This window comes from Procambarus clarkii, chromosome 88 (genome assembly GCF_040958095.1).
Source record: "Procambarus clarkii isolate CNS0578487 chromosome 88, FALCON_Pclarkii_2.0, whole genome shotgun sequence".
In the NCBI taxonomy this organism is placed as follows: Eukaryota; Metazoa; Arthropoda; class Malacostraca; order Decapoda; family Cambaridae; genus Procambarus; species Procambarus clarkii.
The window spans coordinates 8,134,043-8,149,459 of NC_091237.1; positions in this window are offsets into that span (position 1 = coordinate 8,134,043).

Here is a 15,417-nt window from a genome sequence, read left to right on the forward strand (position 1 = left end):
TCCTTGTATAAAAAATACAAGTTAATGTAAGATATTTGTCTGCAGGTGGACTGGAACTTCAATCAACTAATTCATTTACCCCACTGGCCCCTTACAGCCCACAATCTGTCTTTAGGAAAAGAGGAGCTAGGATTTACGACCCTAGCTAGAGACTTTAGTTGAATTAATTTTCAGACAATAATTTTTAATTTAGTACAGTCACGTAGGCAGAGGTTGCCGAAGAGGGAGGCTCTGGCGGTGAGGCGACAGTGTTGACTCCACTGAGGGCGTTAAGAAAACTCTGAGAAAGGGGTAAGAGCATTTTTACTGGCCCAGCGTGTGGAAAGACGTGTAAAAGTATTGTAAGACATATTTGCAATGCCAGTGTGCGGGTAAGCCGGCACCAGCTATACCTAGAGCACCTCTTAAGCCCATCCCCGCTTATTGGTGAGCCTTCCCAGAGGATACTAGTGGATTGTGTGGGTCCGTTACCAAGGACCAGGAAAGGCCATAAGTATCTGCTTACCATTATGTGTACTGCCACACGTTTCTCGGAAGCAGTCCCCCTGAGGTAAGTGTCGTCACGGGCCGTCCTGGATAGACTGCAGAATTATGTCACCTGGGTAGGCATGCCTGAGGTAATCCAAATGGACCAAGGGGAATGTCTTCCAGTCAAAGTTATTTAGGGAAACTGTAAAAGGATGGAAGGTGGAGCAAGTGCGCTCACCACCATACCACCCACAGTTGCAGGGAGCTTTGGAGAGATTCCACGGAACACTGAAGAGCCTGCTGCGGATCAATTGTACTGAAGAAGGGAATAAGTGGGACGAGACATTGCCGTTTGTGTTATTTGCCATCAGGGTTGTGGAGGTGGAGTTGTTGAGATTCATACCATTCCAGCTAGTGTACGGACACTGTGAGGAGTCCAATGAGTGCATTAAAGAAGCAGCTCACGAAGGGAAGGCAGTGAACAGACGTCAGACAATATGTGAAAACTTCTGGTGAGCGACTCTCTTGGGCCAGAGAGTTGGCCAAGGAAAATTTAAAAGCGTCCTAGGTGGAAATGGCCAAGTACTACGACAGGAGGACTAAGGAGAATAAGTTCCAGGAAGGGGAACAGGTGTTAGTCCTCCTGCCTATAAAAGAAAGTGTGTACGAGTCGAGATTTTGCGGACCGTACACGATCCAAAAAGTGTTGGGAAAAGTGAATTATGTAGTGTATATGCCCGACCGGCCAAGGAAGTCGCAGGTTTGCCATTTGAACCTGATTAATAAGTATTACGCCCAAGATAAAACTGCAAGTGAAGAGGAGGAACAGATGGAAACCTTGCACAAGCGACCGTGCTTTGTGTCACGCACAAAGAAGGAACGGAAAAGTGTTAAGCTACAGAGGGCTGATGGAGCGAAGATGTCCAACACAGACAGACTAGCCGAGGTAGAAGAGAAGTTGGGTCATTTAGAGGATGACCAGTGCCAGGAATTGGTGGATATCATGTGGAAGAATGGATCACTGTTCATGGATTTACCGAGTAGACATCGGGCAACGGTACACGAGGTCAACATAGTGGATGCTGCTCCCATCAAACAGCATCCTTACAGGGTCAGTCCGGATAAAACCGAGGCTATGATAAAAGAAGTAAGGTACTTGCTAGATAATGATCTGCCAGAGATCAATGAGAGCGAATGGAGTTCACCTTGCCTCCTCGTGAAGAAGAGCGATGGTATGTATCGATTCTGCACAGATTATAGGATGAACATGATTAGGGTCGCTGACTCCCACCCGATACCACGTATTGAGGATTGCAAAGAGCGAATTGGTAGTGCACGGTATGTGTCAAAGCTAGACCTGTTGAAGGGGTACTACTAGATTCCCTTGTCGGAAGAAACGAAGAGAATATCAGCATTTGTGACGCCTGATGGATTGAACTGTATAAAGTATTCCTGTTAGGGATGAAGAATAGCGGTAGCTGGTTCCAATGTGTGATGAATCAGGTGTTGTAAGGCGCAAAGGGTTGTTCAGTATACATCGACCATATTGTTGTATTTGCAGACTGTCAGAGAGAGCATGTAGACAGACTACTGGATTTGTTCGGCCGATTAGTAAGAGCCAATATGACAATTAACTTGGCGAAGAGTGAGTTTGGAAGAGCCCGACTGGAGTACCTAGGTTATGTGATAGGGCAAGGGGAGACTGCTTCAGTGAGAATGAAGGTTGAAGCCATTAATAATTTCCCAGTACCTAAAGGAAAGAAAGAAAAAGTTGTTGAGGTACTTAGGAATGTTCGGATATTATAGGAAGTTCTGTAAGAATTTTTCCACTGTAGCCACTCCTATGACAAGTTTGTTATCTAAGAATAAGAAGTGGGAGAGGAATGGAGTAGCACAGGAGGCATTTGAGAAAACCAAGAGATAATTGACAGAGACGCCTGTGTTAGTATCTCCAGATTTTAGAGCACCGTTTACGTTGTTTGTGGATGCCAGTGATGTAGGAGCTGGAGCTGTATTGACACAGCAAATGGATGGAATTTTTCGCCTTGTGTCTTTCTTTTCGGAGAAGTTTGTCAAACATCAGAGATCATGCAGTACGGTCGAGAACGAGACACTGGCATTTGTCCTGGCATTAAAACATTTTGAGGTATACGTAAGTGGAGGGAGGACACCCAGTTTCTGTGTATACGGATCATAATCTCCTGGTGTTCCTGAGCAAGATGAAGCACGCGAATCAGATGTTAACCAGATGGTTCCTTTTACTTCAAGAATATAATTTAGAGATAAGACATATAAGAGGACGAGATAATGTGGTCGCTGGTACTTTGTTACGAGCTTAGCTACTGAGAATAACTCTCAACAAGTTTTAGTGACTTCAGTTCCCCCTACAACGCGGCGGAGATCAGAGAAAATGGCCGAGAAGTAAAAGAGAGGCAACTGACCAGTGAGAGAACAAGCATATAAACATGTTACGGAGCGGGGGCGTCATGGATGTTGACAGCAAGTCCCAGAGAGGAAAACGTCTGCTGGAAAATGAGTCGGCTGATGCTGCCCCAGAGCGAGATGCTAAGAGGATGTCTTCCCCTTCAGAAGACCTTAGTCTTGTGGTACCCCGTTCCTCGTTTGTGGTAGTCCTAATCCAGTCAGAATCAGGTTAGTGCGTCTTTGCAAATCCTCGTACCTTAAATGCAGCAATCGAGGCTTCCGTATTGTGGCCACATTGCCTGCCTGAGACCATACGTACCCTGGGTAGGGGTGCAGCACTGAAGCTACATATCAGAAAGGAGGCTCTATCACACATCTGTGTATCCGACATTATTAAGTTGGGGGACTGGCCTGTCAGGTGCCGACAGGTATTGTCGCAGGAGGAGGAGTCTCGGGCCCGGTATGGGAAGATTGGCCCAATTGACCAGAGTGTAGATGTGGATGACATCCAGGCCGTTCTGCAGGTATTAGGGGGTGCATCAGCGAGATTATTGGAAGTTACCAGGATTCGCGGAGCAGCAGGGCCGACATCCATGGTCCGTGCAAAGTTCGATGGGCACCTCCCCGACCGAGTTGCACTACACAGGACCTCGTATCAGGTTCAGCCCTACAATTTCCCTGTGTTATGATGTTACGCTTGTCATCTATTGGGCCACAGTCGCCTGACCTGCCGTAATGCAGCACGTTGTGCAAACTGCGGCAAAACAGGCCATTCAGACAGAGATAACGGTGGGTGCTCTGCTGCACCTCGCTGCTTTTTATGCCATGGCCATCATAAGGTTACGTCTAAGAGTTGCCGGTATATCTTGAGGCCCTCCAGTTGGACATCGATCATAAAACAGCGGGGACACCTCGACATGAGCTGTTCCAGAAGTTGCGCACCCTCAATCAGCCTATCGCTTCTCGCCCCCAAGTTCCCCCTGGTCGGGTCTCTTCACAAGTAGGAACTAGCAGACGCTCTTGCCTGTCCCAGTCACATGCCTCATACGCCCAGGTTGCTAATCGATTTTCCCTCCTGGGTAGCCTTGACACTGACGGAAACTCATCCACGGATACAGACATCGACGCTCAGTCTCGGCCGGAGCCTAGCACTCGTCACCCTCCTGCCTCTCCTCAAAGAAGCTAACACCGGCGTCGTCGACACACCCATCAATCAGGAGGTACTGCTCCAACAGACAGTCCTGATGATCCTCTGGTCCCCCAGGCACTTTCCCAAGGGATTGTGACACCGGGGGAACATGAGGCCCAGAGTGAGGCTCCCACCAGTCGCAGACGCCGTCAAGAGAGTTCGCGAGCCGACCACCGCTTCCGTCAGGCAGAGAGAAGCATAGATCAACATCCTCTGGACTGGAAGTCATTGATACCACACATTTTACTTACTTTGTATGAGGGTTTTATGGCTTTTTCTAGTGGTTCCCCCTTTGGAGACGTCTGTGCACTGGTGGTCAAAAAGTTAGCTGTTGTATTTCAGGGATAATGGCGCCCCATCCTGAGTATACTGTGGTGTTTTGGAATGCCCGCTCCCTTTTTAAGAAGACGCAATTTCTACGCAATTTTGATTCCACCCTGCGTCCATGGACCCGTCATCATTCGCGACTCCTCGACACTGCCATCACTCGTCTCCGGACTGGGCACACTTGCCTGGCCGCACATCTCCATCGCCTACCGCTGGTAGATTCCCCATACTGCCAGTGGTGTCCGACCCAGGAGGATACAGTGGAGCACCTACTTCACTGCCCTCGATTTCACAGCGCTCGCGTCAGACTACAGAGTGCCGTTCGTAGGCTGAATATTCCCCGCCTCACAGTTCCCGTTCTCCTTGACGGGGCAGGTGCGAGAGACGAAGACGTCCGTCATGACATCCTTCGCCATACCTTCCGCTTCATCCGTCATGTCCGCGGCCTGAAGAGACTGTAAAATTTGTCGCCTGAGGAAATTGTAGGGTCTATGGCCTGAAGAGACTATAGGGACCCCATCCCTCCGCTATTTCCCGGTATCGGGCAGCCGGGGCGCATCTGATCCCACGATCGTCGTCGCCCCTAAATCAACACAACAACAACAACAACATATAAACATGTTACCAGACTCTCTCGCACCGTCCTTGGGTTTGTACAGTTATAGAATATACGTGTGTGGATCAGACTTGTGTTTTCTTAACCTTAGTCTGGTGCATATTAGGGCACTAAAGTGATAACCCCAGAATCGATTCCACACCAGTGTTTCACTAGATAGGGTGTAAACAAACCATGGTGTCCGCATTCAAGCCACCAGCATATCTTCCGTCTGACCCAGAGGCATGGTTTGCACAAGTAGTGGTCTTCTTTAACGCTTACAAGGTAACTAACGACGCAAAGCAATATGCACTCACTGTGAAAGCATTGCTCCCAGACACCCTTCAGGAGGTACGAGCTGTGGTTATGACACCACCAACCACACATAGAGTCACCGCCCTGAAGACTGCTCTCCTCGCTGCAGCCAAGGTATGAAGAAGCCGCCAGCGTGACCTGCTCCTCATCATTAGTAGCTATTGCTGCCTCGGAGATCGGACACTATCTTAAATGCTTCAGCAAATGCAGCTCCTGTTACGGCCGGCGAGTGGAACATGTGACAATGACCTGTTCCGGGTTCTGTTCCTACAACTCTTGCTCTTACACATCCGCATGCTACCCTTTGCCCAGAGTGACGACCTGACACCAGAGAGCCTGGCGAGAATAGCAGACCTAATCCACAGTGCACCATGCGACTCACTCAGCTCGGAAAATACTCTTCTCGCTGACCACTCGACAGTGACGACCCAAATTAATAACCAACACCTCAGTGCTATTCAGAGTTTCCAACATTCCCAGAGCAAGTCCCGCATCCCGTCCTTGACGCCCGACTCCAACCCAGACTACTGCTACTACCATCGCAGGTTTGGGGCTAGAGCCCGGATCGCCTACCAACCGTGTGCCTATTCAGGGAAATGGCTCCAGCGGGGTCTGTTAACGGCCAGTAACCTCACCGCTTTGGATGATTCACTTTTAAATATGTTTAATCGTACCTCACGGTGCCGTTACTTCGTTGACACGGGTGTTTCATTCTCTGTTCTCCCTCCTCCAGCACATCACCCACCTCGCACTCTACACCACGACATGGTTGCTGCCAGTGGTACTGCCGTACCTACCTACGGTGATAGTGTGGTCACTCTTGACTTTGCTGACCTTCGTTGTTTCACGTTGACGTCCCGCGTTGCTGAAGTTAATATGTCTATACTGAGGTGCGATTTCATACACAATCACAACCACTTGGTGATCTGACATGTGATGGACTCCAGTGGGTGAGTACAGAGCAACGACTACTCACTAGCCTTGCCATGAATAACTCTCTTGACCTGCAGAATCTTTTGGGAGAATTTGAGGGCATAAACAAGCCACAACCGCCAAGTGCTAAGGTTAGGCACATGGTCATCCATCATATTCGTACCTCAGGCCCACCAACCAACGCGTGATCGCGCCGACTACCGCCAGAGCCAGTTGATGTGGCCAAGGACGAATTTGACAAGCTGCTAGCTGCTGGGATTGTCCGGCGCTCAGACAGCGCCTGGGCATCTCCACTGCATAGGGTTCCAAAGACAACTCCAGGAGAAAGGCGTCCTTGTGGTGACTACAGAGCGCTGAGTGTTCACACATTGCCAGACCGTTACCCAATCCCCACACATTCAGGACCTCTCTAACATGTTGCATGATGTAACAACATTCTTGTAAATAGATTTTGTTACGAACCCGGATCCAGCGTCCGTGCCTGGAGCAGTGACAAACACGCCATCTGTGGGTCAGCTCCCGAAACCCCCGCCAAACGAACGACGACACCTAGTGAGGACAGCGTGTACTGGCCTCGAGGACCAGTTTCCAGTCTGGTTCAGCGCTCAACACCGCCGCTCCTGACCTCTGGTGAGGTGGTGCTCCGACGACAGCGCCATCTATGGAGTGGATATGTCGGGCGTTTGTATCTGAGCCTGTAAGTGTGGTGTTTTAGTGTCCCTGTTATTGATGACGTGTCTGCTTACAGAGCCGACCTGGGACCACTGTGTTGAAGGTGGAGTCAGTCTACCCGAGGCAGCCAGTCTCCATACTGTCCAGTTTGCTGCAGCTGTTGTGACGTCGTCCCCCCGGAAGAACACTGTGGTGTGTTAAGCCTGCCAGTGGAGTGGCAGTGGAAGGATTTACCCGGGACCGACGGTTGGAGACGATAATCCACTGGGGTATTGAGGACAGGAGGGTGATTGGTGATATCACACGAGACTCCTGTCTAGGGCGTACCCCTTTTATCGTTCGTGGAGTGGCCGTGCCAGCCTTGGTGGCTCAGTACCTGCCAGCAGACCTGCTGGACGTGTGGTTGACGGCCTCCACGACGGTGCCCCCAGTGGACCTGTGTTGTGGCTGACCTGTGGCCAGGGTAGGCTCGGCGTTCTCAGAGGACACGTCTTGAGGCCACGAAGAAAGCATCGCGGACTCAGCACCTAGCTTCGAGGATCCATAGTCTCCAGCAGAAGACTACAGTGTTGATCCCCTTTGTAAAGTGTTAATACCCCTCCCCCTTGTGTACGTTTTACTTTTATATAATTAAATGGTGATGGTGAACATTATATAATATTAAGTTCTTAACTTTCTTTCCCTACTCCCTTTTAAGTTACTTGCGTCACGGATCTCATCCCTTGATAGCCACTACTGGCTTGGGAACGGATACATAAATCTTCCTCTAACAACATCAGAGTGAGAACCCCGTTGCGTCCCGAGAGGGCCGTAACAGATTTGGTTAGAGGATTTCACCAAATCCCAATGGAGCCCGCGGCCATCCCCAAAACTGCCATTACAACACCTTTTTTCTGTTTGAATTTATCAGGATGCCGTTTGAGCTCCGTTATGCAGTACAGACATTCCTTCATTGATCAAGTCGAGAGACCGACCCTTCGGCTATTCCAACAGTAATGACCTCCTAATAGCGAGTCGATCTCTGGCTGACCATCGGAAGCATCTTCATAAACTTTGTGCTCGCCTCCGCGAATATGGCCTGAAGATTAATCTAAAAAATGCATTTTCGAGGTGCCCGAGATCAACTTCTTGGGACACCGAGTATTCTAAACAGGTATTCTGCCACTGGAGGAGAGAATCGAGGCAATCGGAGAGTTTCCGACACCCACCACAATTAGGAAGCTTCAAGAATTCCTGGGTGTGGTTAATTTTTGCCATAGGTTTATCCTACATTGTTCTGACATCCTGAAACCTTTATATGACCTGTGTGGGCGTAAGCAGGCGTCCAATATACCCCTGCCATGGTCACCAGAAGCATAGGTAGTGTTCACCAAACTTAGGCAGGCGCTCTCTCAACGCATTCTCCTCGCCCATCCAGTGTTTGATGCGCCAACTAGCCTCTCAACAGATGCCTCCAACACGCTATAGGAGTGGTACTCCATCAATTTATCGACGAGACCTGGCGACCCATTGCTTTCTTTTCTGCTATCTTAATACTGGCAGAGACTATCTATCAGACTATCTATCTATCTATCTACTAGGCAGGGACTGCTATCTTAATACTGCACATTTGACAGGGAACTCCTTGCTATATATGCAGCCATTCAACGCTTCAGGCATTTTCTCGAGGGACGCGACTTCCACGTCCTCACCTATCACAAACCACCACACTCTGGCAGCAAAGGGAGATTCCCACTCACCGCGAGTCACTCGAAATTTGAGCTACATATCCCAGTTCACAACTGACATTAAGCACCCGAAGGAACTGAGAATTTCGTCGCCGATGTCCTCTCTCGACCTGGCTTCTGTGCACTTTTCCCGACATGACCCACATCAATTACCCAGAAATTGCTAGGGCCCAGCGACATGACCCGGAACTCCTTCAATTGTGCACCTCTTCCTCAAAACTTCGGCTTGTTAACATACCTGTGCCTAAATCCGAGGATACTATCACATGTGACACGTCTCTCATTGGCATACTACGGCCAAAATATTCCAAAGACCCATCGGGGAGGCTCTTCATGGTTCTCCACTCCTTGGCTCACCAGGGTATCCCGGCTACACTGCGCCTCCGGACCAAACGGATGGTATGGCAAGAAATCAACGCTGATGATGATCGAAGCTGGGTTCGCAACTGCCTCCAATGTCAACAATCAAAAATACATCGACACATACATACGCTTATTCAGAACTTTTTGTCATCATCGGCCAGAATTGAATTGGTGCATGTGGATATCGTCGGTCCATTTCCTTGATCTGGCGAGTGCTCATACTAACTCACATGTATTGACCGCCTTTCCAGATGGTCTGAGGCAGCTAAGGTAGAGAGGACAGCTGAGTCGGAAGTTCGGCCCTTCCTTCATGGGGGGGGGGGAGGGCGTTTTGAAACACTTGTAATGCTTACCACTGACCAAGGTTGACAATTTGAGTCACACTTGTGGAAGGAACTCGTGTGCCTCATTGGTACCACACACAACCAAACTACGGCCTACCATCCTCAGGCTAACTGGATTTCATGGAGCAGCTTCGGAGGGCGATGTTGCAGATTCGTCCTACGCCGCCCCATCACCCATCTACACGCCCTACCTACATACCTTAGGACATTCTCATTTCTAGACATGTATTTCTGAGGGTTCACATGGTACGTCAGTTGTTACAGCAGCTATACGCGGGGACCCTTCCGGGTGCTGTTGAGAACTCCGAAAACCATTACTATCGACTTTCATGGTGCTGAAGTTGTTGTCACGATCAATCGAGTGAAAGCAGCACATTTTGACACGATGCCAGCAGTGGCGGGCTCACCTGCTGTTGGGGAGGAGGTCTGGTACCACACCAACAAACCGAATCCCGACCATCAGCAGACCCTCTTCCTGAAGCCTACTGATTTCTTTCATCTACCGGTACTATCTCTAGAGTCGGGCCTTCCAGCACTGCCCTGCCAGATTCCTGGACTCTCTGGTACCTCATCTTCTGGAAAGGGGTGGGGGAAGTACTGTAGTGACTTCAGTCCTCCCTGCAACATGGAGGAGATCAGAGAAAGTGGTAGAGGAGCAAAGGAGAGGCAACCGACCAGTGTGGGATCATCTGACTCAAAATATTAATATAAATAATCATTACTTTCGATAGTTGCGAAGGACCACCACCTTTTGTGAAAAAGTGGAAAATTAAGTAGAGCAAGTGGTTTGAAATTAAATCCAAGAACTAGTGTCCTATGGATGTTAATAATTAATAATGCATTAAAGGGACTGTATTCTATAATCAATTATGAGCCAAATTCACTCACCCAAATTAGAAGGTACAGGCCCTAGGTAATTATTACTCACTAGCACTAATAATCCGGTGCTGGTTCTTCACCAGAAATGAAATATGAATATTAGTCAAAATGGTTATATAATAAATTATATAGAGGTAAACTCACCTCAATAGACTATAGTAAAATAAAATATGTTTATAGCAAATATAAAAGGGTTAATTTAAATGATCTTAATAGAAGATCATTAATGTAACCAAGTTGTCAGTATTCTACAAACATCAAATGTTAACAGCTTAGCTAAAAGAAATAGGAGACGTGAAATGGGTTGCCACGCTCCACTGACGACTTGTTGAATCAAGTAAATCGCTCCACGTGATCGTGGTGTTGCCTAACTTCTTGCTCGGCGTGGACTCGGGAGCTGAAATGTAATTACAATGTAGAACTCTTCTACATAGTGAATAATAGATATATCTAATACTGCAGAATTCTTCCACAAGAGAAATAAATTACATATCTGGCCTGTAGAATTCTTCTACGGAAAATAATGAATATAATTTCCTAAATAAATTACGGAAACTTCTAGAGAGGAAACGTATTGGGTTTTGTTTTTATATATACGGCCTAACAACAACTAGCCTACATGTTTACTGTGATCACATGAAAACAACAAGGAAATAATAGTAGTCGAGCAGAGTGTCCGTTGATGAAGAACTGTGCCAATCCTTCGTCCTCAGCTGCTGTGTGAAGGACGTTAATTACACAATTGGAATTACATTGGTTCCAAGACACTGCTGTTATCTGCCAGATAATGTGGCTTCTTTCTCGCTGGTGAAGGAGCAAGTAAGACGTTCCTCACGAGAGACTTTGTACAAGTAATGTCAGCAATTTTATCTTGAGGTTATCTTGAGATGATTTCGGGGCTCTAGTGCCCCCGCGGTCCGGTCCTCGACCCGGCCTCCACCCCCAGGAAGCAGCCCGTGACAGCTGACTAACACCCAGGTACCTATTTTACTGCTAGGTAACAGGGGCATAGGGTGAAAGAAACTCTGCCCATTGTTTCTCGCCGGCGCTCGGGATTGAACCCGGGACCACAGGATCACAAGTCCAGCGTGCTGTCCGCTCGGCCGACCGGCTCCCTATTACTCCTGACAGCAAGATGGCTGCTGTAGTTTCTCTCGGTAGCAGCAGTAATAATATTATGGCGTCCGAGTTTCTTTCCTTCCTCACACTCTTCTTTGCGCACGCGCAAGGGCACAGTGTATTGAAACGGAGAATTATATTCCTAATGACTTCTCAACCGTGTGAGTTATTAAGAATAGAGTTTATTATGAGGAAGGGAGCCGGTCGGCCGAGCGGACAGCACGCTGGACTTGTGATCCTGTGGTCCTGGGTTCGATCCCAGGCGCCGGCGAGAAACAATGGGCAGAGTTTCTTACACCCTATGCCCCTGTTACCTAGCAGTAAAATAGGTACCTGGGTGTTAGTCAGTTGTCACGGGCTGCTTCCTGGGGGTGGAGGCCTGGTTGAGGACCGGGCCGCGGGGACACTAAAGCCCCGAAATCATCTTAAGATAGATCTCAAGAAGGTAAGATTAATGTCATACTCGACGTATAATTATTGACCTGAAGTTGTTTTCATGTCGCCGAAAATGTATATAAATGGATGGAGAATTTAGTTACTCTGTATCAACTCTAAGATAACAGGAGATTGCTGTTAAACAGTGATCTTTAGCTAATAACACGCGATTATTTGATCACTGGTTGACATTGTGACAGTTAATGATTCCATGAAAAGAATACTGATACGGAGTGAGAATATAATTTAATCCTCAGTAATGTAGACATTATAATTTCCTGATGCTAAATATTGGACGCACCCACGCCATGTAGTGCAAATATTCGGCAAAATAATTAGCGCAGTAGGAAAAGATTTAGTATAATCAATCTACGAGTTAGTAAGATTAGTAATTACTTTTGTTAATACAATGATGATGTATTATAATACAAAAATGATGAATGAGTGTTGGATAATTCCCAACAACCAGCGAGAGGATAACAAGCAGATAAACACGAGACTGGACTCTCTCTCGCACCCTCTTTGGGTTTGTACGTTATAGAATAAATGTGTGTGGATCAGCGACTTGTATTTGCTTAACCTTTGTCTGGTGGATGTTAGGGCACTAAATATTGATCAAAAACACAATAATCTCATTAAATGTTGACTACCACATTTGAAAAATGATATTAAAGATTTGCGAGCTTTAGGAATGTTTCCAAGCCTTTGTCAAAGCCCATATGCTTGTAAGGACATGGTAGGGACGATTTATATGGAAAGATGCAGGAACTGGGTGGATAGTGAATGGCCAAGCGGATGGCCAACTGTGTTTAGTGCCCTAATATCCACCAGACAAGGGTTAAGTAAACACAAGTCTCTGATCCACATACATATATTGTATAACTGGAGAAACCCAAGGAGGGTGTCAGAGAGTGTCTGATCTCGTGTTCGTCTGCTTGTTGTTCTACCGCTGGTCGGTTGCCTCTCATCTACTCCTCTGCCGTTTTCTCTGATCTTCGCCGTGTTGTATGTTACCTATCGTACGTTACGGCTCGTGATCCTACAGCAGCCAAACTTTAATACGTCTAGGGATACGACACAACTGCTGTTCTCAATAGCGAATCACCAGTATAACCCCTTAATAAGTAATGAGCACAAAAATAGAATCTTCATAGGGCTGAAGAATAAAGACAATAAGTATATATATAAAATTATATTAAATAAATCTCAAAAGCAAACAGATGATTATATGGTCACAATATATCACATTAAAAATATCACTGTAACTTCCAGACATTAAATCAATATTAATATATATATGGCTATGACAGAAACAAAAGAATGACTTAACTCCAAGATGTTATCTCCCTGGTTCCCGTCCAGCTACTGAACAACAAAATGCGAGTCAAAAAACAGATTGCCTTGCCCCGCGAATAAATTGCCAAAGTTACAATTATTATTATTTCAACAATGGAGCACTACATTGTGACAAGGGTAATCTTAAACTAACTTAATGAATAATTAGTACATATTGATATACAAAACTAAAGTAATTATTCTTTACATAGTAATTAAAATATGCATACAGAATAGCATAATGGCATGCACACCCAGCAACGGACGATCCCACGACAATTTGCCAGATACAGTTCACTCAATTATTATTTCACTCTGTTACCCACTTATGATCACATATAAATCATTAGTTCCCGTGGGAAAACTGATCACACAAAGAAATAACAATCATTCCCACGATACGTTGGGCCTAACGCCAACACTGTAACATGAATGTGCATTTGCATAGAACATATAAGTATAACAATATACATGCTTGTAATTTACATACAATTATAAATGTACATATTAATATATTTACTTACTATCTTATAAGGGTACGTAACACTTCCACCTCCAAGAAAAAAAATGCAATGGATTGAAGATCAATGGCATTTTTTCAGAAGTAAAAATGTTAAGTAAAAAGAAACATTTCATTTATGGTACATCAAAACTTCTTGACAAAGCATCAGCAATAACATTTTGTCTGCCTGGAATATGTTTGATTTCTACATTAAATTCCTGCAAAAACAATGACCAGCGCAGAATTCGTTGGTTCTTGACTTTCATCATATTTATAAAGATAAGGGGGTTGTGGTCTGTAAATACTAACACTTTATTTCCTGATAAGTAAATCTCAAACTTCTTGATTGACAATATAAGACCCAACGCCTCCTTTTCTACCACGGAATAATTTCTCTGAGCTGCATTAAATTGTCTAGAATAATAATACACAGGATGCTCAATCTGGTCTAAACCAACTTGAATAAGCACAGCACCTATTCCAACATCTGACGCATCAATGTGTAATATAAATGGTTTATCAAATTGGGGACTAGCAAGAATAGGTGAGGTGGACAATATGCCCTTTAGGTTCTGAAAAGCATTCTGACAATCTTGTGTCCACTGAAACTTTACTTGCTTGCGTAACAAGTTTGTCAAAGGAGCAGCTACTGTTGAAAAATTTCTACAATAACGCCTATAGTATGCACACATACCAATAAACCGTTGGACTCCTTTCTTATTGGTCAACACTGGGTAGTCCACAATGGCTTGAATCTTATCTTGTAAGGGGATAATCTTACCTTGTCCTACCTCGTGTCCAAGATAAGTTATCGTACCTTTTGCCCAACTACACTTATTCATATTTATGGTTAACTTTGCGTTTTCCAACACTGTAAACAAGTTCTTAAGGCCTAAGAGATGATCTGCCCAATTCTTACTGTACAAAACAATGTCATCAAGGTAGGCCCTACAATCTGGCACATCCTTGAGTAAGAAATTCATGAATCTTTGAAAAGTAGCAGGTGCATTTCTCAAACCGAATGGCATGACATTAAATTCATACGCACCATCAGGTGTAACAAAAGCAGTAACCTCTCTAGCATACTCTGTTAATGGAATTTGATAATACCCTTTTGACAAATCAAGCTTACTTACATATTCGGCATGACCTATGGACTCTATACATTCTTCCAACAAGGGTAAAGGAAAAACGTCCACTGTAGTGTTCTTGTTCAGTTTCCTGTAATCCACGCACAATCTCCAGGTTCCATCTGGTTTTGGCACTAACAAACACGGAGAGCTCCAAGTACTTTGACTTGGCCGAATGAAATCATGCTGGAGCAGATATTCCACTTCTGCTTGCATAATTTTCCTCTTTTCGGGATTCACTCGGTACGGATGTTGTCGAATGGGGGTGCTGTCCAGGAGCTGAATGTCGTGTGTGATGAGGTGGGTCTGGGTAGGAACCGCCCCAAACAGAGATGTATGGTTGTCCAGCAGAACCTGGAACTCATCACGTTGTTCCTCCTGTAAATGACATAGCATCTCCCTGCCATTGGAACTGGAACTGAGAAGTTGGATATTAACATCATGTCTCTCACTACAATTATCCTCAGGTGGTAACTCCTCCCGACTAAAACAAGCTACTACACCAGGTCCAACATAAGCTTTTAATCTGTTAATGTGTACAGTCATTTGGGGTTCTGAAAGATTAGGGTTAATTAGTTTATAAGTTAGGTCTCCCACCTTGTCTACCACTTGGTAGGGTCCTGCGAACTTATGGGACATGGAAGTCCCCATACGAGGTTT